The 25,524-nt window shown below is 35.5% G+C and overlaps 1 protein-coding gene and 1 long non-coding RNA gene across 5 annotated transcripts in view; one reads left to right on the top strand and one right to left on the bottom strand.

The window, feature by feature from the left end:
* Window positions 1–25,524, bottom strand: part of PRTFDC1 (phosphoribosyl transferase domain containing 1) — a 97,240-nt gene that overhangs the window by 26,749 nt on the left and 44,967 nt on the right. The window lies entirely within an intron of this gene.
* Window positions 801–24,295, top strand: LOC141542507 (uncharacterized). Of its 2 annotated transcripts, XR_012482181.1 has the most exons (5): window positions 801–967; window positions 15,220–16,282; window positions 20,978–21,237; window positions 21,977–22,123; window positions 23,266–24,295. It is a non-coding gene; the product is annotated as an uncharacterized LOC141542507 (long non-coding RNA). The 2 variants fall into 2 exon arrangements; XR_012482182.1 differs by lacking the exon at window positions 15,220–16,282.

Below are 25,524 nucleotides of genomic sequence, written 5' to 3' on the forward strand. Positions count from 1 at the left end.
GATAAAAGGGGTGGGGAAGGGAAATTCAGACAAAGTCTGATACCATTATTAAGGGGAGTTAATTAAAAAAAAATTCAAATGCACAATGGATAGAGCACTGACCCTAGAGTCAGGAGGACCTGAATTTAGAACTGGCCTCAGATACTGGATACTTTCTTGGTGTGTATCCCTGAGCAAGTCACTTAACCCCAGTTGTACCCCTCCCCCTGTAAATTCAAATAAGAGATATATAGGCTCCCATGCTCAGCAATGGGAAAACCATAGGGAAAGTCACCTCAAGCAGATAGGAGAATCCCAGGGGAAAAAAGTTTTGACAACCCAGTCACAAATGATTGTAATGTGGAAGGAAAAAGATAAGTATCTTAAGGAGATGTAAAGTGACAGTCCCAGGAGCATTCTGATAAGCTTAGATTTTAAAAGGACAGGTAAAGGAATCGAATTGCGCACAATTAAACTTACATTTTTATTTATTTATTTATTTTAAAGTAACATAGTCCTTAAGAGTTAGGAAGGGTAACATCTAATAATTAGCTAAAATTTGTTATAATGCTAAGAAAACCCCAGGGACCTTAAAGAGCAACATGATTTAGGACAAAAAAAAAAAAGAGATAGAATTGCTATTTGGGGGGCCTGTAAGGTAATAATGGATGACAGAGAAAAGACAATGATTTAATGCTTATTTCTCTTCTGTTTTCATCACCAAGGAGACTGATCTTTAGACTCAGGAGGATTAACCAAAAATGACTAAGAGAGAACTCTATCCCAGTATAAATAAGGTGAAAAGGCAAAGGAATGTTTCCGTTAATTCAAGTCAATGCGCCTAGAAGAATTTCATCCCAGGGAACTAAAAGAACCTGCGGGAGCCATTGCTGGACCCCCATCAGTAATTTGAGAAATTCAAGAGACTGCAAGTGCCACCGAACCAGAAATGTGGGAGCAATGTCCGGAGTTTTCAAAAGAGAAAAAGGTAGACTGTCTAACTATAGACTTATGAATTTTACTTTGATTCATGGGGGAGAGGGGATAACTGCATGTGTTTTTAAAAGAGCGACTTTAGAGTACTTAAGGAAGAGAAGAATAATAACCACTGACAAGAATTACAGGCACTTTATGAGCTCAATTCATGAATAATTCAAACAGAGAAAGTAGAGGTAAAAACAAATAAGGACTTTAAGAAAAAATCAAGAAGAAATATGAAATTAAAATTAAATACTAATAGGGAGACACGAAGAGAACGACTAGGGAGAAAACAGTTCAAAGTTCACTGTGGAATCTTCGTATAAACTCTTCCTAGTTTAATAGGGAGCCTCATTGCTGGCCATGTGAACAACTATGTTGGGCTGGTCCCAAACATCCATGCTGCTTGTAACGTTGTGTCCCAGACTCAGAAGAATGAGGCAGGCTGTCTCTATCACACTAACAACTGAACATAGAGGTTCACTAGGCTTGGAATCAAGAAAGCCTGAATTCAAATCCTGCCTAAAATACATATTAACTGTAAGATTCTGGGTAAATCCCTTAACCTCTCACTTTCAATTTTCTCATCTGTAAAATGAGTGTAATAATAATACATTGTTGTGAGGGACATATGAAATAGGAACACACTCACTACATATACACACGTATATGCACATATTTTATACTATATAGATATATATTCCACATGTCTTGGTACATATGCATATTTTAATGGATACATATATGTTTTTATATACTTATATACAAATACATATATAGGCAGCAGAGCAAATAGAGCGTCAGGTCTAGAGTCAGGAAGATTCATCTTTCTTATGTGACTTATTAGATATGTGACTATGGGCAAGTCATTTTACCCTGTTTTCCTCAGTTTCCTTATCTGTAAAAAGAGCTGGAGAAGGAAATGACAAACAATCTTTGCTAAGAAAACCTCAAGTGGGATCACAAAGAGCTGGACACAACTAAAAACGCCTAAAAAAATTCAATAAAGGTCCAAAAGAGCAGATAATGGAACTAAATTCTGCCTCATGACACTAAAGCGTAAGGTACAAATATTATGTACATCATCAGATTTAGTTACTTTATCCCTACATCAACTGTTTTTGTTTTGTTTTTCTTTATCCTACATCAAGAGTGCCACAGTGTTGATTTTAAAGTAAAGAAAAAAAGGCATCAATAAAGCATATTTCTTTAAAAGTATAGATTAGTCCCATCTTTTAAAAAGTCTAATGGATAAACTAAACTAATGGATAAGGGAAATGTTTTAGATTAGGAAGGCATTCCCATATCCTTAAGGACTGAAAGATGGGACAACCAGGTAATAATTAAAACTGAAAGACTGATCAAACTTAAGAGATAAATAGGTAATGACCTAGAAGGAGGTCTGTAAGGGAACATCACAAATCTTTTTCCTAGCCCCTGTATGATTCAACTTTCTTTTTTCTTTTTGCTGAGGCAATTGGGATTGACTTGCCCAGGGTCACACAGCTAGGAAGCATTAAGTGTCTGAGACCAGATTTGAACTCAGGTCCTCCTGACTTCAGGGCTGGTGCTCTATCCACTGCACTACTTAGTTGCTCCACAATTCAACTTTTTAACAGTCAATTGAACAAAGGCAAGATAGCCTACTTAGCAGATTTTCAATGTCATGAAACTGGAAGGTAGAGATAACTCTTTAAATGACATAAACAGAATTCATAAAGATCTAACCTTCCTGGAACAATGGGTCAGATCTATTACTATAATGCTGAATTAAGGATAAAGGCATACATTTTAGTTTGTAAAGCTGGATCAATACAATAAGAATGACTATAGTTAATGGGAAAAAGATATTTGTTTATGGATGTAGGGAGAAATTTAAAAACCAGTGGATTTTTAGTTCAATAAGAATCAAGTGTGATGCCAGAATATGGTATGTTATTAAAAGACTGGTACCATGAATGAGTAAAATGAATATCCTCTCTTCCCCCCAACCTCTCCTTCTACTTCTTGGTGGCAGAACATACTAAGTATTAGTGTAGTATAAGTAGCATTATCAAAATGCTACTTATAAGTTGAAATGTGTTGGGGAGGAGGGATTTACTAGAATAGTGAAGGATACCATACTATTCTATTTGAAGATCAGATAAAGAAAATGAGACTTTTTAGCAGAGTAAGAGGAAAAATTAGTTTCCTTTCCTTCCTTAGGGAAATGGGAATTGGTCAATGTCTTTAGATATTTCAAGAATTTGCATTTGGAAGAAGGATCAGCCTGGTTTTATAACCAGATCCTGAGGGCAGAAGTAGGATCAATGAGTAGAAGTTAAATGACATTATATTACTGTTCAATACAGGCTAAAACTGCACTAAAACTTTTGGGACACTGTATAAGGAAAACTTCCTAAATAGTTAAGAATAAAATAAATGAAATAAGCTACCTTGGAAGACGCTGAATTATTTATCATTGAATATTTTCAGGTAGGAAGGTGCTTGATGATCAAATGTGAAGGGGGTGGGTGTAGAAATAATTTACTTCCTTAGCTAGTGTTGGGTGTATCAGAGTTCTTACTAGGGTTTTATGGTTCTATCAGACTTGCAATCTCTGAAATATCCCAATTTCAACAAAGATCAAAAAGAAAAACATTCTTAAGTATAATTAAATGTCCTGTCACTTAAGTGCTTTAATCTCCAATTTTTTAAAAAATGTAATTGCCTGCATGTTTTTCTTTGACCTCAGGCCATTTTTAAGGCTTCTTATAAATCTGTTCTAGCTTGCATTCAGCTGCTATTAGAATATAATGTATTGATTTCCTGTTTAATAGTTCTATTTATTTTAAGTACTGAGTATCCCTCAAGTTACTCTTATTTTCTTGGAGTCTAAATCATCTTTTCTGCAGCCTGCAGTTCTCAAGGACCTGACATTCTGATAGAGAAACTCAGAACAAAAAGATCACAAAAATAAACATAAATGATAAAGGGAGACATAGACAAGACTAATTGAACTCACGTAGAGATAGAGGTGGAATCACTGGACAGATGGGAAGGATGAATTCATTACAGCTAAATAAACTTTTAGAAATTACCTTCCAGGCACTGCTTATGTGATCCTGAGCAAGGCACTTAAACCTGTTTGCCACAGTATCCTCATGTATAAAATTCGCTAGAGAAATAAATGGCAAAAATGCTCCAATATCTTCACCCCAAAAGCCCCAAATGAGGTCATGAAGAGTCAGACAAAATTGAATATGACTGAACAACAAATCCATACAAGGTACTGTGCTTGGGAGGTAGACAGCAGATTTAGATAAGATAAGGTATCTGACTTTATGGAGTATGTAGCATAGTAGGACATGACAGATATATAAAAGATTCTAATATATGATAAATACATGAGGTCTAAAGTGAAGAAAGGAAAATTGACTAAGGGATCAGGGAAGTATTTTTTTTTTTTTTTGAATAGTTCTAATTATTAGTATGTTCTCTTACTTCGAGCAAAGTTCCTGCCTTCATGGAGTCCACAATCACTGTCTGGGGTTAATAAGACACAACTGGAAGGTAATGTGGTATATTTTACTGGTTTTGGAGTGAGGAAGATCTAAATCCAAATTCTACCTGGGACAGGCATGTCACCCCAGGCAAGAAATTCAACCTCTCTCAGATTCAATGTCCTTGTCTGTGAAATGGGAATATCATCAGTTATGTCCCAGGGTTATTTGGAGGATCAGAGATAACCTATGTAAAGTACTTTACAAACCTTAAAGTGTATAAAAATGCTAGCTAGTATATTGGATAAGGTCCTGTCTTGGACTCAGGGCAGATTTCAAGTCCTGACTGTGTTACATATTTAGCAGATCTCTTAACCACACAGTGTGCCAGATAATTCTGAGTTACAGATGAGTTGCTGATCAGCATCAACAAAGGAAGTCTCTATTTAGGGAGTTCCCTACCCAGATAAAATCACATACACAAAACGATACAAACATAAATAGTTATAATTTATAATAATACACCTGCACACACATACAAACACACAAATATACGTGCATACATAGCATATTGCCACACATATATGAAATTTTGCTTTGTACTTCTGTGATGTATATTGTGCTTACATTCTTTGTACTTCTGTAATGTGTGTGTAACATGTTTTTGTACATATATATGTATATAAACACACACACACATATGTATATATACACACACTGAATTTATACACATTACAAAGGTATAAAGCCCATTTTCCTATGGAGTCCAAAGGGGAAGGTTATTTATCATAGTTTTTTTTTTTGTTTTATGCATTTTTATTAAAGCTCTTTATTTTTCAAAACATATGCACAGATAATTCTTTGACATTAACCCCTGCAAAACCTTGTGGTCCAATTTTTCCCCCTTGTCCTCTACCCTCTCCTCTAGATGGCAAGTAGTCCAGTGTATGTTAAACATGGTAGAAATATATATATCGTAGTTTTTTAACTTAAAATTTCTTTAAATTAAAAAAGGAACCACTTTCTCTTAATCTTTAAAATTTACATGCAAAAATACATGCTTGCTACCTATAATTTAAATTTAAAAATACAAATACAAAATGTCAAGGTCAAGACTTTGACAGATTTAATACAGTATGTTTGCTATAGTTACACAGAAGAAAGATAAAGTTTCATAGACAAACCAATATTTTAACTGGAAAATAAATGTTAACATAGTATATAGGAAGTGTGAGTTTGTTTGTAGGTCACATACACCAGGTATTTCCTGCCTTTGGTGTATATCTAGCTGTTCAACTTTTGACACAACTTTCTGTAAGACAGAATGCCTTTCTTAATGACAGTGATGTATTAAGCCATTGTGAGCAGGGCACTCACTCTCTATCCCCTCTCCAATACCTCCTAGGCCCTGGGTGACTAAAAGCAATCCCTACTCAATATAAAGGCCTCTTATCCTCATGAGAAATAATGTCAGGCAAAGGGAGCAGTGATGCCAGGGGGCTGGGTACAGCTGTAGGTCAATAGCAAAAAATGAAGGGGCATGGAAAAATGAAAAGACACATCAGGCTGCACACATGGTCTGTTGGTACAATTATAGGTGCAATGAAAAAAGGAAACCCAGCTGAAAAACAAATAAAGAGACTCTGCTTTTTACTTGAACTTTATTTGGAATCTTGTAGCAGGATATCCTTCTGTTCAGACCTTGGGATGGGATTGTTATTTTGGTTTAGGTTGTGTTTGAAAAGTACAAACAAATTGGATTCTTTTAGTGTATATGTGTGATTGACCTGAAAAAGTTCCAGTAAAACAGTCTGCTGCATCTTAATGTGAATGACGCCCCATACGATTTCCTGGAACTTTTTTTCCCTCAAATAAAAAAAAAATAACAATTATGTTTTATTTTAACAATGATTTTAAAAATTTTGATTTCCAAGTTATTCCCTTCTACTAATCCTTCCCCCACCCATTAAGAGGCAAACAAATATGATATCAATTATAAATGTGAAATCATGCAAAACATATTCCACATTAGCCATGGTGTTAAAAAAAAAAAAGCGAGAAAAATAAAGTGAAAAAAGTGTGCATAAAATCTGTACTCAGCGTTCTCCAGTTCTCTCTCTGGGTTTAGGGAATATTTTCTTTGTGAGTCCTTTCAAATTGTCTTGGATCATTACATTGATTAGCTAAGTCTTTCATAGCTGATTATCATCATAATACTGCTGTTACTGTGTACATGTTCTCTTTGTTCTGCTTCATTTTGAGTCAGTTCATAGTCTTCCCAGCTTTTTCTGAAACCATTCCCTTCATCATTTCTTATAGCATCATAATCATATACCACAACTTGTTCAACTATTCCCCAGTGGCTGGGCACTCCATCCATTTCTGATTCTTTGTCACTACAAGAAGAGCTGCTATAAATATTTTTCTACATATAAATAAATCCTTTCCCTTTTCATTGATCTTTTTTTTGATATAGACCTAGTAGTGGTAGTTCAGGAGTATGCACAGTTTTATAACTTTCAGGCACAGTTCCAAAATGGTTGAATCAGTTCAAAACTCTACCAACAGGACATTGATGTCCCTATTTTGTCCAAAATTCCTCCAACATTTTATCTGTTATATTAGATAATCTAATAGGATGAGATGGTATCTCAGAATTGTTGTAATTTGCATTTCTCTAACAGTAGTGATTTAGAACACTTTTTCACATGACTATAGACGGTTTGATTTCTTCTTCTGAAAATTGCCTATTCATATACTTGGACCATTTATCATTTAGCTAATGACTCTAGTTTTTTATAAAGAATTAGTTCCCTGAATATTTGAGAAATGAGGCCTTTATCAGAGAAATTCAATACTCTATTTCCTACTTTCCTTTTAATTTTGGTTCCACTGGTTTAATTTATGCAAAAACTTTTTAGTGTCATATAGTCAAATTATCCATTTTACTTCCTGTGATCTCTCTATCTCACTGTTAACTTAAAAAAAAAGTTAAAATATACTTCTTCTTCCAATGAAGGTGCATACCTGTAATTAAGATTAGCACCATGCTACAGTGGAAAAAGCATTGAAATTGAAGTTATAAGAGTCTGAATATGAATACTCATTTTGTTATTTACTACTTAAGTGATTTTTGGACAATCACTCAAGCCTTCTTGGGCCCAGCTGGAATTAAGATTAAAATAAGGGCATTGGACTAGATGATCTTTTGGGGGTATTTCTGGCTCTAGAGTTCGAAGTATATGAAAGCTCTTGGATAGTCAAGTTTTCATTATCTGTAGTTATGGGAGGAGAGCAATAAAGTATTGAGAGCTAGCCATGGGAAGAATTCTGATTTAGGAGACTCCTAGGTTCATATCCTAAATCTGGAAGTCCTATCGGCTGTCTATAAATTAACTGAGACAAAATAATCAAATGTCAAATGTATTGACATACAATAAACTTAATAGTTAAAAAAAAAAACCTTTTTCATATGTAACATGCCCCTTAGCTACATTGTTTTATATGGTTTGGAACTGAATTCACAAAATTAATACATTTTCTTTCATTTTTCATGAAACTACTCATCACATTCTCTATTAAGCTTTTGACAAAATCCACTTTTCCAGATCTAACCTTAATTATAGCCCTTAAGTTTTCAATAAGGTTTAAATCATGTGAGGTTCCAGGCCACTCATAACTATATTTATCCTCATCCCTTGAAAATATTTCTTATCTATCATGATTTGTGGTAAAATATAAGGTTATATTACAATATTCCACCTTCATTTGGGAATTTTTCCAATTCTGTTTCTCAACATATCAATATATTTACCAGATGTCATCATTTCCTTAATACATTTATCAATGTCATAATTCCCCCAATATAGGCAAGACTCCCAGGCCCATTTGAAGTAAAAAAAAAAAAAGTACAAAAAGCAAAAACCCAAAAAACTTCAACCTTTTTGGAGTAGTTGTTTTATAGTCAAGTGAACATTTTCAGATCTTATAGATTAATCTGGACTACTAATGATAACAGTTTTGGTACTTAAATGAGAAAATAAGTTTCATCAGTAAAAAATATCCCTACCACTACCCCCAGTTTTTAGTACTTGTTTTTTTATTGTCTTGCCTGTGACAATAATATTTTTTTCTTCATAACAATGGTTTCTTTCTCCCTCCCTCCCACCCTCCCTCTCCCGCCCTCCCTCTCCTTCCTTCCTTCCTTCCTTCCAAATTCTTCTGTAGATCCTCTGTAGAGGAATCAATAATAACTCCTTTAGCTTCCAGATCTCTCTGGGAATCTTTGTTGGTTTCCTGAGAATTAATTGGCTTTTCACAGTAATAGTTTGTCAGTTTTGAATTTTCAACCATATTTTCTTTTGCTTGGGGGTTATTGTTTTATTGTGGGCTTGAATATCCTTGAAATATATGAATTCCCCATACCAATACCTTCTATGATAGCTCTAACAGTAGTCTCTCTAAAAGCCACAATTTTTACACATTTCCTAGACTAATATCTATTCTTTGGGAGAAAAAAAAGTAATGAAAAATTGTGTTTGTAACAAGCACTCAACTGAGAGAGAAGTACTTAATAGTGTTGAAACCACCTCAATCTGGTTTTATCTGGCCACAATCAATCAGGCAGTCAACAAACACTTATTCTGAGGTAGCCTAATGTCAGTAAAAGCATAAATTCATGAACAATGCTGTCGCAATATGAAACATATCAATAGTTTAATTCAAATACAACTTTTTTCATGACCTTGGGCAAGCTGCTAAATAAATCCCTTTGAGCCTCATTTTGTGGATTGTAAAACGGAGAAAAAATACTTATACTATTTAGCTCAAAGGGTCATTGTGTGGCAGGTATTTTATAAATTTTTGAGAACTACAGAAATGAAAGCTATTAATCTAGGATCATTTCACTTTGTCTTATAAACATGTCTTTGCACTTACAGCTGTGCTTGGCATTCTGGAAATTTATAAAACTTTAAAAGATACTAATAAAACAATTACAAATCTGGCTAAGAAGAAACTGGAAAACTTTTCCAGCTTCCTGTCTGACCAGAATGTTTGCTTGTTTCCTATTCTGTGTGGAGAGCATCACCTCTCAGCGCAATGCAAAATACTGCCCTAATTTTTCTGAGATGTGGGGTAAGGAGAAGGGTAGAAATAATTAAATGTTTTAAATTTAAGAGACTTCCTCTTGGGTAATTTGGAGTAAAAATAAAAGATAATGAACTGTGTCAATGTATGACTTCAGGTCTTTCTTTAATTAGTTAAGTAATAAGAATTTAAAGTAAGACTTCTATGAATAATCAAAAACTAATATAAGATATAAGGTACCTATCTACATGTATAAAAGAAGTGTCTTCACAGTGGGGCATAGTGGAAAAACTGGGGTGGGGCCCAGTTTCAAAACTGAGCTTTGTGGGATGCCAATAGCTGCGAGACTTTGAGCAACATTTAGACTCACTGAGACTCAGTGTCCTCATCTATAAAAATATTTGGAAATATATTATTTAACTCACAGTGTTGTGAGAAAAATGCCTTGTAAATCTGAAGATGATATTGATAAGGGAGTTTATTATTTTAAAAAGTAATTAAGATTTGCCAAGACCCTATGAAGTAGATGGGGTAGAGATATTACCTTATTTTTTGCCAAATATTTTGTCACTGGAATAAAATCCACAATTTTGCTTTACTTAATTGAACTACAATGAATCAATGAAACATTCTGGCGACTCTGCTTTTCTGTAGAGCTATATAACTTTGGTCAAATCACATCCTTTCTGGACCTCAGTCATTTCTTATTTGTGAGTCTGAATGGGCTTCTTCATCTTTCAGGGTTTCAGTTTCCTCATTTGCAATATGAAGGAATTGGTGCAGAGGACGGCTAAATTCCAGCTAATGCAAGCAAGCATCCTTTGAATTTGAGTCTGTTCAATAACCCACCTTTTTATTACATCCAAAAGCATCACAACATAGCACTCTGAGAAGCTTGAATTCTAGAGCTAGAAGAGCAGCCCAGAAAGATGAGTTAATTCATATAGGATCACACAGGTAGCAAGTGACAAAGGCAGGCTTTGAACCCAGGACTTCTGGCTCAGGACTTCTTAAACTATAGGTTGAGATTCCATTTTTAGATAATTTTTGCATGAACTCCAAAGAAATAAATGACAAAAATATGAGTATCATACACTCAAATTTATTAATTACTGCACTTTTTTGTGGTGGCAAAGAATTCTTAACAAAGTAACTATTAATCAATTGTCTCAGTAGTTTCAAACTCAAATAGAAATTGGGCACTAAGCTATACATACAGATTCCCTATATAATGTATTTTGACTTAGAAAACCACAAATTATCATCATATGTGGGGTTTTTTTTGCATTTTTATTTATTTTGTTAAATATTTCAGTTACATTTTTAATTTTGGTGTTGAGTAGTCCTGCAGTTCCCACCTACATTTGCCATCTCTGAACTCGAAATTATATACATGTACCCATACATATATGTATCTCCATATACATATGTATATATATATATATATATATCTGATAAATGGATATAAATGAATATTGAGTTGTCAAAAATGATAAATATAAAGACTTCGGAAAGGCATGAGAAAAATTGTATAAACTGATGTAGCTTACAGTAAGCAAAACCAAGAAAACAATATACAAACAGTATAAATGGTAAGAACAAAAAAATAAAATTGAATATTGTATAATTATAATGAATATCCTTGGTCCAAAAGAAGAGAAGATTAAAAAGAACTTCGCTTTTCTTTGCAGAGGTGAGTAACTTATAAATATGGAACACTGTACCTATCCAATTCCATTCTTTTTTATTATTTTTTCTTAAAGGATGATACATTGGTAGGGAAGGGGAAAGATATATTTGGAAAAAAGATACTATAAAAACAAAAGATACAGCATAATTTAAAATAATGATAAAAAGAAAATGATGAATTTGTGACAAAAGTGACAAGAACAACAAAAAAATAAACAAGTAAAATAACTGTCTCAATTTCCTCATCTGTAAAATGGGATGTGGAAAGGATGGATAATATTATATCTGAGGTCTCTTCTAGATCTAATTCAATGATCTTAATTCTTGGCATTATTAATCAGAATTCTTAGTCATAACACATAGCTGAGCAGAAAAAGGAGCCATTCATGTGAAAAACCAGGAAAAAGAAAGGAAAAAATATGCAGAAGTAAAAATTTTCTACAAAGTATATCATTTGTTGTATTGACTTTCAGATTTATATTTTTATCTAACAGCCCTCAGTAAAACCACTTGATTATGAGTAATATTCAAAGAAGTCAGAAATTAGAATGATTCTAAAGTCACTTTTATTTTTTTATGTTTTTTATATTTCATTATTTATTTTAAATATTCTTTTTTTTAAATTTAAATTTTCAAATTCTCTTCCCCCTACGCTCTGAGAAGTCAATATCAGTTATATATATGAAATCATACAAAACATATTACCATTTTAGCTATGATCTCCTGGTTCTGCTTATGTCACTTTGCATCAGCTCATCTAGGTTTTGCCATGTTTATCTAAAAATCATTCTTTTATCATTTTTGATAGTGCAATAGCACTCTATCACAATCCTATGCCATGGTTTGTTCAGTATTTCCCAAATGATGAACATCCCCGCAATTTCCAATCCTTAGTCACCAGAACAGCTGCTCTAAATATTTTTAAACATATAGATCCTTTTACTTTATCTCTTTGTGGTACAGACCTAGTACTGGTATTGCTGGATCAAAAGGTTTGCACAGTTTACAGCCCTTTGGACATAATTCCAAATTGATTTTCAAAATGTTTGGTCCAATAAACTCTACCAAGAGTTTATTAGTTTTTCCCTCATCCCTTCCATCATTTACCATTTTAGATAGGTATGAGGTGGTATCTTATAGTTGTTCTTAATTTGTCTCTCCTTAACTGACAAGTGATATAGAGCACTTTTTTCATAAGCTCTCCTAGCCTGCTCTCTGTTCTTTACTCAGGAAGGGCTCCTTCTCCCATGCAGCCACACAGAACTGTGAGCGGGATCCCTGCTCTCCTAATAATGCTTGTCCCTTTTGGTCTTGGAACTGCTCCTGGGCCCCTGTTATTTGTGACTGATGAGAAGTACTCCTTTTTGCTCAACCCAAGAATGATGACCCAGACATCTCTGGGCTCAAAGTGCCCAAAGATGCTGCTACTGCTGTTGCAACGCCTCCAAGGTCCACCTCTGGTTCTCCTGCTTCTTTGGACCCGATCCCACCCCACTGTCATAGATCTCTCCCCTACTGATCTTTTAAGTTGTTTTAAGCTGGAAAATATCTCACTCTGGCCTCATGATTCTGCTGCTCCAAAATATGATTTGAGGAGTTATTTTAAAGTTGTTTGGAGGGGAATGTTAACAGAATTAGGCAGGGTTGCTGACTATGTTCTACCATCTTGGCTCCGAAGTCACCTTTACTTTTTCTAAATAAAAAGGGGTACTTTATTTGATGTAGGAATGTTGATTGGCAGGAGAGGATTGCTAATTCTTTCAAGATTAAGTCATGTCTTCAGAACTGGGTGGGGCAATGAGTTATTATATTTTCTCTTCTCTAGAGGCCAGGACTTGGAAGTAACTTTAGACTACATGTGAAATGAGTTGGGTGGTCTCAGGAAAATTTCTTGTAAATAGTATTGCTCATCTAAAAGTAGCAGAAAACAATGCACATCTGTCTGTTCAGATTATACAAACAGAATCTGGTCTCCATTAACGTGCCTATTATTCTTTAATAAATAATTCTTTAATTGTAGTATAAAGGAAGCTCAGGGACCCTAGAGGAAATGAGATACTGCAGCCTCAGATAGACATTGTAGGGCTCGAAGAAAAGAGAGAGATAACCGGATCATAGCTTTGAAGTTGAAAGGGATTTTAGAGATCATAAAAGCCTAATCTTCTTAGTTTATAGAGAAGAAAACTGGGGCACAGAGAGGCAAAGACTTGTCCATGATCATTTGAGAGAGGGATTTGAACTAAGGTTCTCTGACTCTAAAGCTAAGAGCTCTCTTTCCAATACATGCACCCCCCTCACTCACTATAATAATAATCCATTGGAAGTAAACCAGCATTACATCTGATTTAGTAACTCACAATTTTTTCTTCAAAAAATTAACATTTATTAAGTGTTTCCTATATGCCAGATACTCTATATACAAAGCTAAACAACCAGACGTTATCTTGCTATTCAAAACGAGAGGCTAATTAAGAATCTTTTATACTCAGATTACTGATTGACTTATCAATCAAGCATATGAGCAATTAATCAATCTTTCCTTAAACATTTATTTAGTACTTGCTATGTGCTACATATGATGATAAGCACTGGGAATACAAACACAAAACCCAAAAGAAATGGTTTCTGTAATCATGGATCTATTTTTTTTATCAGAGGAGACAATATGCACATTTATAAATATAGACTAATCTGTCTGTTTTCTGTCTATTCATCCATCCATCCATCCACATCCATCCATCCATCCATCCAACAAATACATAAATACAAGATTGGGAGGAGGTAGCTTGCGGCAATCAGAAAAGACTTCATTTAGAAGATGATGTTTGAACTGAGTTGAAGGTATGCTATGAGGCATGGGTGAAAAGTGTGTGTTCCGGGTCTTAGGGACATCTTATGTAAAGGCAGGGAGATTGGAAATGGTACATAGTGTGTAAGAACCAGAAAGAAGGGCATGTACAGTCTGTGAAGAATAACAGCATATGAGGCTAGACAGATAGTTGGATCCAGGTTGTGAAAGGATTGAAAAGTATACAAGGAAATTTGCATTTGACTCTAGGGGCAATAACTGAATGAATGAAAAAGCACTTATTAATCATTTATACTCTGCTTCGTGGTGGTGATACAAACAGAAAAGTCCCTGTCCCTCAAGGAGCTCATGTTTAAACAGGAACCTACTGGGATACATTGGATAGTAATTTATTGACTTTTAACAGTGACATGGGAGTCCATGTCCCCAAGAAGGTCTGAATCTTGCCTCTCATCATTTTTTCTTCATATTAATCTAATTGGATCAACTTTGTATAATTCTGTGAAATGAATCCAAATGAAGTCACAAAGCACACTGTTTGGGAACTTTGTTCTTGAAGGCCATCTACATTAGCAAAACTAAGGCAGCTTCATAGAAAGCAAAATTTGGAAAGATTAGATATGTAGCTGATTAGTCTTTAACTTTATCCGGTTGTCTTCCCTTTTCTATTCACTCCTTTTCATAGCCAGCTTTTTGAGATCTAATTTGGGGTTTTCTTGGCAAAGATACCAGAGTGATTTGCCATTTTCTTCTCCAGCTCACTTTATAGACGAGGAAATTGTGGCTTAAATGACTTTCCAAGGATCACCAGTTAGTGCCTATAAAGCCAGATATTATTAACTCAGGAAGCAACACCTTTTGCTCTAAGTCTGGCACTCTATCCATTGCACTACCCAGCTGCCTTTAACTTCCCTATATTTGCTTCCATGTAATGGAGTTTTCCAAGTTCAAAAATTCAGTGTCTCTATCATATTTTTAATGTAATGAACTATATTCTTATTGAGCTCATTTACATTCAAGTGTCTATGGAGAGGAGTTCATGACTTGCTTCCCCCCTTTTTAAAATATTGTATGCCATGGACTTAATTTTTAAAAATAAAATGGAATTAATAGAATTTAAAATACTGTTGTGATTTTCTGAGATGAGAAGTAGTTAATAAATCACTATGGAAATTAATCTTCATTATCTTTCAGAAACAGAGCTGGACCTCTTTTACCAGTCACTTTTAAGATAAGAACGCCTGCTGAAGGACACTTTGGAACAATGAAGAAACCCCTCAATGGCCAATTCCAACAGGAAGAGCCACTGACTTACTGGATCTTTGAAAGGGAGAACTCTGTCTTCACTCTCTCTCTTCTGTTCTTTCTATAGGACATATCCAAATTGTTTGAGCTTATTTTGGAGGGGAGAGGGTTTGTGCCCTTATCCCTGTGCTGAGAGAAATAACAAACTGTGAGCATTAGTGAGATAAAGCACACGTTTTGGCTTAGACAAACATAAACATGGGCTTTGGACACTGACTTCTGTTTTATTTCTTAAAAATAGGCAACCTAACAGTTATCCTGGAATGGATATGCTAGTTTAAGAAGCAACTTTATGTGTTTAAGAGGTCCCAACTTTTGGATCCTCATCTAGTTCTAGCTATATTTAATAATGGAGAATCTGAATTCAAATCTGACTTCAGACCCGTAAGAGTTTATGCGACCCATGATAAGTCACTTAACTCTGCTTGCCTCAGTTTCCTCACCTGTAAAAAATCAGCCAGGGAAGGAAATGACAAACCTTTGGCAAATCTTTGCCAAGAAGACTCCAAATAGAGTCATGAAGAGTTGGATACAACCAAAAAATGACTGAACAATAACACATTTAATAATGTTGATGACAATGACGACGATGATAGCTGACGTTTATGTAGCACTTGCTATGGGCTGGCAGTGTGTTAAACAACTTTATGGAAATAATTCTCACTTGATCCTCACAACAGCTTTGTGAGGTGGGTGTTCTTATTAGCTCCAACTTATAAATGAGGAAACAGAGGTAAATAGAAGTTAACTGACTTGCCCTGCCTCACACAGTTAGCCTTTCTCATTGCTGGCCCAGTGCTCTGTCCACTCTGTTTCCTCGGTATACTCTTATAGCTAGAAACAGTGCTTCTTGAGGAAGATGGCCATCAGCGGGAGGAAGTGACTGACCTCTCCTCAGGCTTTTCAAGGGACATGGACCTGGATGGAGTTATTTGGAAGGTGCAGAGTACAGGTGATATCTGAAATGCTGATTTAGCAATCTTTCACAATGTTTTATGCTTGGATAGTTTAAAGTCTGAACTTTGGGGAGAGAATAAGAGTAGTTCTAAGTTTTAGTATCTTAATTTAAATCTTTCCATCAAGGCCCATTGGTGGGTTTGGATGTAAGTATTTCTTTTGTGTAGAGGAAACAGATAGCTTTCTCACACCTGATTCACATTGTACACTGACAAGTTTTTTACTCCTTCCTTTTGGGGTGTCCCCAGACAGGAACCAAATCTAAGTTCTAAGCGAATTTCCCCAGATTGGTGAAGGTGTAAAGAGTCAAAGAATGTGAAAAGAGAGTCTGAGTCAGATTCTTATTAGAGAGTAGACTCTTCTACATTTGAACTCAGCACTGTGAGAGGCTTAAGCACATCAACAGCCCTTGGTGTCATTGACCTAGCAGCAGTTTTAACTGTTAAACAAATATTTTATATACAAATATATCAAAGAGAATCAATTCTAAAAATGTTAAGTTTTATAAGTTAAGGAGAGAGGAAATTCATATTAAAAGTGATATGCTAAGTGTCTCAGGTGTAGGAAACTCACTGATGGTTGGAAAATATAAATAACTTATTTTAGGAGTTTTAACTATATTCTCAGATCTTTGAGGTAATTTTACTAGATTATGAGTATAAGGTAGGTATTGATAATTTTTTTCTGTACAAATATATATTCAATAAATACTTAACGTATTTTTTTAAAAAGCCAGTTTGACATGAAATATTGTTGAAAGAACACTGAATCTGGAGCCAGAGGACCTGAGTTCAAATCTCAGTCCTGCTACAAGGAGACAATGTGGGTCTGCCAGGAAGATTACTCGATGTGGAGTCACCTGAGTTTGAATCTTTGGTCAAGTGGTATAAATCACCTCTCTTGGCTTCAGTTTCTTCAACTAGAAAATGGATAGATTAAGTTAGATGACCTCTAAGCTTCCTTCCAGATCTAAATATATGATCCTACTTGGACAAATCACTTTCCCCTTTTTGGGAGCTCAGCCTTCCTTTCTATAAACTGGAGGAAGCATGGGAAGAGTAGAAGGAACACTGACTCTGGACTCAGGGGAATGATACGCAAACTTTATGAGCTTGGGAAAAATTATTTAATGTTCCTGGGTCTCAGTTTCCTAATCTGAAAAATAAGGGAAATATCTTCCAATTCTAAATCTATGACACTATGATTACATGATCTCTATCTCAAACTGCAAATCCTAGGATTCTTTCCTAAGTATACTATTGAGAAGTTAATTTGCATCTTTTGATGCATTCTATTGATTCATTCCCTATTAGGCGCCAAAAGGACTAAGTACCTCAGGATTCCATATTCTCAAGTATTTCCACCATTGAAACCAACATATTTTTCATAACAGCTTAAAAATATTGTTTTCCTTCTCCTTTGAATCACACTTAATTCCAAATAAATCTCTCTTCCTATCCTCCCTAGAGAGCCAAGAATTTTTTTTTTTTAAAGGAGAAAGAAAAACAACTCAGTGAAACTAATCAATACATACCCCAAATCATATTGGGTTTGTCATGTTCCAGACTAAAGTTCTCATCTCTGAAAAGAAATATGGGAAGTGCATTTTCTTTTCTTTTCTTTAAATAATAGCTTTTTATTTTAAAAACATATGCATAATAATTTTGAAAATTCACCTTGCAAAACCTTGTGTTCCAAAAATTTCTCTCTTCCTTCCCTCCAACCTCTCCCCTAGAAGCAAATAGTCCAATATATGTTAAACATGTGCAATTCTTCTATACATATTTCCATTTATCATGTTGCACACAAGAAAAATCATATGCCAAAGGAAAAAAATGAGAAAGAAAACAAAAAGTATAGCTTTTTATTTTTCAAAATATGTGCAAAAATAACTTTCAATATAATATTCACCCTTGCAAAGCCTTGTCTTCCAAATTTTTCTCCCTCCCTCATTTTCTCCCCTCTTAGACAGGAAGTAATACAATATAGATTAAACATGTGTAATTAGATGTGTAATCTAGACACATCCCCACATTTATCAAGCTGTGCAAGAAAAATTAGATCAAAAGGGAAAAAAGGAGGTGCATTTTCTCATTTCTTCTCTGGGGCTGTTCATCACTGTAACTACAGAGCATTCGTTCTTATTTTTTTTTTCTTATCATTTACAGTATGGCAAGCAGAGAATAACATATTTTTAAAGCAACCCCCAAATAGCTGTCAGATATCAATATTAATTTTCAAGTCATTCACCAATGCTTTGAAAAAATAACTTCTTACAGAAATCTCTGGTCTCCTTTCCTTCCTTCATTATTACATGGTTCTCCTACATGTTTATCTTTGCTTCTCTTTTGGCCTGATTGGTCATTTGCTATTATTTTCCCCATGTAAGCATCATAAAAAAGTAGTATACTTCAATTTTCCTTAGGATATATACTTTCAAATATTTACTTCCTATAGACAATTAGATACTGTAGCAGTAGTTTAACATATCCATATCTTTCAAGTTCACATAATATGATTTTGGAAGATTTAATAATAGATCTTTAATTCTGATTAATACACTGGTCTTCAGATTAAAACACTTCTTCCTGGAATGTGTGCAGAGAAAAGAAGTATTCATTATTACACCACTGAAATTTTGGATTACCTGGAACTGTTATTTACCGGGCCTACTCACTTGGGCCAGTTTTGGCTAATGCTAGCAACAATGGTACATAATGAGACTATATGGTACAACTGCTTACTAACAAAATTTGTATTCTGGAAGTAAAGGAGGGAACCTACTCAATTTTAATAAAACACAGTTTAGTTACCACTAGGAAATAACAGCTACCAAATCACTGATTATATGGAACTCATCTTTGCAAGGCCATGTTCAATGGCCCAGCTTGCCCAATTTTACAGAGTAGTTTTATATTTGGAAAAGAAATCTTACATGAATTTTTTAAAAGTTCACAAGGAAAGTACCCAAACTACTAAAATTGTTTTTTTTTTTCAATAAGCTCATCTTTTTGGCTTGATAGATATACAATTCAATCTTTAGATTTTGAGATATTTTATTTTATTATCTGGTCATGAAAAGAACATCATCTTCCTTGAAGCATCAAAAAGGAGTGACAATTCAATATGAAGAGTTTGACTTTGCTGATGGCAGCTTTGCTCACATAGGAAAGGGCACAGATTCCAATGTGGAAAAGTTTGTGAAATGGGGATTTTGGGATGGGGTTTTCCCAGAGCTGAAGTAAGAGAAAGGAACTGTGGACTAGGATTCTTAGTAATCTGTACCAATGGCTTCTTATTCATGCAGCAAATATGCATAGAGTGCCCACTGCCCTGTGCTCATTGCTAAGATAATAAAATGTGATTTATATCCCGAAATAAGGCAGATATGTACCCAAACCCTTATACTATGAGATTTAATGTGATTTTAAAAAGGGGTTAAAATAAAGTTCTGTGGGGGCAGCTAGATGACACAGTGGATAGAGTAGTGACTAAAATAAAATAAAATAAAATTTTGTGGAAGAACAGAATTTGGAGAGATCACTTCTAAATCAAGGAAATCATAGAAGATTAGGGGATATTTTAGCTGAGCCTTGCTGCATGACGAGGGATCTCGACAGATTGAAGAAAAAGGGCAGGTAATAGGGTGTAAGTGTGGGAATGCTTGAAGGCAGGAAAACTGGATATGTTTTAGGAAAAGAGTCATTAGATATGGCTACAGCAAAAATGATGAGGTAAAGGGGAATATGAGAGAATCAGACTTTAAGAATTGGATGCGACCTTAGGTGGCTACCTAGCCCAATCCATATCTAAGAGAAATTCTCACTATAACATACTTGATAGACCTCCACAAAGGCTGAAGCCATAATCTCTTGAGAAAGGCTATCCCATTTGGGAGAGCTCTGATGGTTATGACGTTTTTGCTAATATTGAGCCAAAATTGACCTTGTTTGTTCTTGCTTTTCTCCTCTGAGATCTAATAGAACAAACCTAATATGTCCTAAATAAGATAACTCTTTAAATATTTGAAGAAGTCATGGCCCATACTACATCTCATCTCCAGAACTGTTCAGTCATGTCTGACTCTTCATGACCCCAAAGATACTATACCAGTTTGTCATTTCCTTCTCCAGCTCGTTTTTACAGATGAAGAAACTGAGGCAAAAAGGGTTAAGTGATTTGCCCAAGATCAGACAGATCTGAGACCAGACATGGACTCATGAAGATGAGTCTTCTTGACTTCAGGCTGGGCATTCTATCCACCTTGCTTTCTAGTTGCCAGACTAAACATAACCAATTCCTTCAACTCATTTTCAAGGCACTGTCCCCATCCAAGTTCCTTTTCTCTAGATGCTCACCATATCATGAGGGTTTTCAAAGTATTATCTAGTGTTCTATAGAGGCAAATTCGGTATTAGGGGAGCCAGTCATGAAAAACAAAACAAAATAAAACAACTAAAAACACCTCCCTGATGTACTCAATTCCTATACTTCATTTTCACTGATCCATAATGTCATCTCCTTTTTGGAGTCCCCACCATTAAAAAAGAAACAAATAACAATATTGTTCTATCAGTAGAGTAAGGAAATATAAACATTTGCTTCTTGGGAAGTTCCCGACAAACAAACAAACAAATAGATAACTAACTAACTAAATAAATAAAAATATGGACTTTTTTTTTTTTTTAAGGAAAATCAAAATAAGAAATGAGGAGATGGATGAGTTTAATCAGCCTTGGCCCTTGCTGCCTGATTTCCTTTTGGACTTGGATATGTGGCTCCATACTTATTTTACATGGTGAGGCTAGCAGACTGAGCAAGAGACTTCAATGCCAGGAACTCCGGATACAAATCTTGGCACTGTGGCCAAGCCCTTATGTAACCTCAGACAAATTGCTCAGCTTCTTTGTGACTGGATTTCCCCCATCAACTTTTGCTACTGTTCCACAGGTATGATGGCCCTCTTGCTCTGGCAAGCCCACAGAAAGTTAATACCTCAGGCATTTCTTAGAATCTTCAGTTAAGAAAGAGGAGAGATAAAATGCAACCTAATTACAAAGGCTATTTAAGAGTCTGAAAGAGTAACCCAGTGATTGGTCATGATAGTACCTGACATTTGAATAGCACTTTAGTCTTCAAAGTGCTTTTGTGTCCTCTGACAATTCTGGATATTAATCTAGTAAACGAAAATCAATGAAGAAAACAAATCCCTAAGACGGTCCTGCCAGGCCAGTTAAGTTATACTTGGTGCTGATTTTTTTTTAGATGCTTATTTTTAGAAGCTAAAAGAAAAACAAACAGGTAGAGCAGAAGTTGTTTATAAAAGATTGGGGATGAATATTTTATACATGGAGGTTCATTTAAAGATTGAGTTTAAACAGGAAGAGACTTCTTCCTGTGCTCGTCTCTCAGAAATGATATCATTTCTCGAGTATGATGTCAGGGATAGCTGCTTAAAAGAATATGGGCTTTGAGTTTTGAAAAGTTGGTCTCAAAGTTGACCCTTGAATAATGAAATCCGCATACCACATTTGAGTTTGAAGTTACCACTGAACACTGAAAATCTCTGTCTCTGGGACTGTTTGTAAGCCACATGCCCCAGGAATGCCTATAAATCAGAATTTCTTATGAATTAGCACAAAATTCCCAACTCTGAAACATACTTACTGTATGATCTTGGATTACTCAGCCTCTAAGCAGCTGAACTACCAATTGCAAAGATCGTGCCCAACTGTATTGGAAGAGGAAGCTGTTCCCCAGGAGGCCTTATATAATTGAGATAATAAATCCAGTTCCCGTTCTGAGCCCTGTGAATTTGCCAAGACTAAAATTGTTCGTAAGTAGCTTATTGACACCATATTGGTAGAGTAAGAATTGAGATTCTTTGGTGAGAAGTAAAGAAACCATTATAGCTCATGTGACTTTATAAAAGCCTTAGAGATGAGGTACCACAAACTCAGGATTTGAATTCAAGCCATCTGATTAAATCACTAATGATGCTGCCCCATCCCTGAGGCAACTCTGAGAGAGCTTTGTAGTGAAAGAATCAGGGCTTGAATCCCACCCCTGACTACATATTTTTGTTCAGTCATGAAACATGACTCTATTTGCAGTTTTCTTAACAAATACTGGAGTCATTTGCTGCTTCCTTCTTCAGCTTATTTTACAGAGGGGCAAACTGAGGCAAACAGGGTTAAGTGAGTCCATACAGCTGAAGTTGGATTTGAATTCATGAAGATGAATTCTTCCCCTGTGTTATATATTCTGGACAAATCACATCCCTTTTATGGTTCTAATACCCTGTAATAGAGCTATAAAATGAAAGGGCTGGATTAGATAACTTGTAAGTTTCCTTCCAGCTCTGAATTTGTGATTCTATAATGAAATCCTATAATATCCTATCATAAAACAATAAATAAGACAAACAATCAGAGGGAATCTCTCGGCATTAGATCAACAAATATAGGAATAGGTGAAATGAGTGTAGGATATATCTTTATATTTAAATATAGAAAAGAAGAATATGGATACAAATTATTTTTCAGAAGAAATGATGAGGGTGTAGTCCAGATGACAAATAACTGCTTCCTGGCTGCAAGAGGAGAGTAGTTTTATTTCTGATCTTTGACATTATAATACTCGCGTCATACATAGTATGTCTCATTGCTACACCCACTCGTTTTGCATTTACATTCACATTCTCTTCCTGAACATAAATCAACGCTCAGCCCCAAAGCTGAGCCATGACAAGGGTGTGCCGTGGGTACGTACTCCCTCGGGGACTTGGAACCACATTCTGTCTGTCTCTCTTATTCCTGCTGCCATTTAGCTGTAGGGTGGATGGGGGTTAAGAAGGAACTGAGCACTGAATGGAGTTGGTCACAGTGGGAGAAGGGGAAAGGCGTGTGTGCAGTTAGTTAACAGCCTTTGCTCACTTATGCTTCCTGCCCTTATGGAAGATCTTCAACTTTTCTTCAGGAAAGGGAGGAGCACTGAAAAATGAGGAGGCGCAGGAGGACAGAGAATGGAGAAGGATTGGCCGTCACTGCTGGGGACACTCATTACTCATCCCCGATCAAGCTGCCAGGATCTTGGCCCGATGACCGACTGTCACTTTTGCTCAAGGCACAAAGAGTCCCCTGATCTTCGTATGGTCCCTTTTCTGAATGCTACAGTGGGATTCCCTTCCACTTAAGCATCAGCCTGTGACTACTCAGCTGACGTGGCTAGAATACAGTGCCAATATTTCTTTTAAGATCCCATATTCCTTCTTTTCATGGCCCAGCTAACCTTGGTCATTATATTATATTATCACTTTTTATCTTATTACATGTTTTTATTAATTTATTATATTACAATAACCTGCATCCTAGATTTGGAAATAAGGAACACCACTGGCTTTGCAAAAAGACAAGTTTAAGTTAAATACAGCAAAAGGCTACTAACAATTAGAGCTGCCCACCAGAAGAACAGGCTGACTCAGGAGGTTGGGGATTCCCCATAAAAGGGGAGGTTTTCAAGCAAAGGCTTCTTGTTGGGTATATGAAATCAAGATTCATTTTGAGTGTGACTTCCAACTCTGAAATTCTGTGATTCAAGGGGACCTTGATTCAAATTTCAACTCTGCCATTACCTGTGTGATCTTGGGGAGGAAAATCCCTTAATTTAGTTGCAGCTCAATTTGTTCATTTTCAAAATGAGGGGGCCAGAACATTGAGCTTAAATGTCCCTTGGGGCAGCTTGGTGATATAGTAGTTGGAGTGCTGGGCCTGGACTCAGGAAGATAAATTTTAAAAATTCTGTATAAATTTACTTATTAGCTGTGTGACCCTATACAAATCACTTATCTCTTTCTACCTCAGTTTCTTCAACTATAAAATGGGGAAAATAATAGCACCTACCTCTCTCGGCTGTTGTGGGGAACAAATGAAATATTTACTTGTACTTGTGGAGTTGATTTTTCGATAGACTTTTAAAATTAATATCTACTCTAATAAATTTATTTTACTAGGGGAAAAAAAAACCAAGTTAAATATTTATAAAGTGCCTACCACATGATAGGTGCTATATAAATGCCTATTCATTTCCTGTTTTAAATCCATGATCCTACTTTAAGTTTGTGATCTTTACGTTTTCTTTAACCAATCTTTAGAAAACAATGTCTTTATAATTATACAGGTGAAAGTAGTTATACAATCTAATCTTGATATACTTTGAATGAGGAAAATCAGATCTTGAGAGATGAAACAATTTATTACTATTTAAGAAAATGGTCAAGGCCAGATTCAAGCATTGTGTTTCCTAGTCCAGAGCTTTTTACTTATATGCCCTAACGTCTCTTTTCAAGAGTGCTGTGTTTAGTTCTAGATTTTTATCTCACACATCCAATCTGTTGGCAGGTCTTGCTGTTTCCTCCTCCATAATATGTCTGGTATATGCACCTTCTCTGCACTCAAAAAACTGCTACCTTGGTACAAACCATCACAATCTCACAATCTAGATGACTGCAATCACTTTCTGTTTGGGCTTCCTGCCTTTAAGTTTATCCTTTCCCTAAGTGGTCCTCTACACAACGACTGTAATTGTCCTTGTTTTTGTTTTTTAGAAAGTTTCTACAAAGGGTTATTTATTTCAAAGATGAAGGATGAAAAAATATACAAACATTACTCCCAACACATCAGAGACACTCTTAGCTCAAATCCTACATAACAATGGTTCTTCCAAGTTCCTACAGGTGCGGCCTAACCATGGGATGCATCCTTGTCCCTTCTCCTTCTGTCCTATGTCCAGAATGTCACTGAATTGCCAGGAGTTCTGGAGGATCTTGAATTTCTATCACAGAAAGGATGATAATGAGAGCTGGGAGAGGGATGGTATTTAGCTTATGGAAGAAAAGACTGAGAAATTGGACCTCTTTGTTTTTTTCAACTATAGGAATGTCTGTCGCATGGGAGAGGGACCAGACTTTTGTATAGTTCCAAAAAAGGAGAACTGTGACTAAGGTGTGCACATTTTATTTTACATGGAGGCATATTTCAGACCAACTTAAGGAATCACTACCTGAATAGAAGATGAACTGTTTTGTGAGAAAGTCATTAAATATATTCAAGTTAGATGGCAGAGATATTGTAGGAAGAATTCCTACATTGAGATGGGTGAAAAATTACATTAGATGGGTTCTGAAGTCTCTTCAAATTCTAAAATCCTATGGTTCTCTGACCAAAGATGGCACATAAC

Source organism: Sminthopsis crassicaudata, chromosome 5, assembly GCF_048593235.1.
Source record: "Sminthopsis crassicaudata isolate SCR6 chromosome 5, ASM4859323v1, whole genome shotgun sequence".
Classification (NCBI taxonomy): Eukaryota; Metazoa; Chordata; class Mammalia; order Dasyuromorphia; family Dasyuridae; genus Sminthopsis; species Sminthopsis crassicaudata.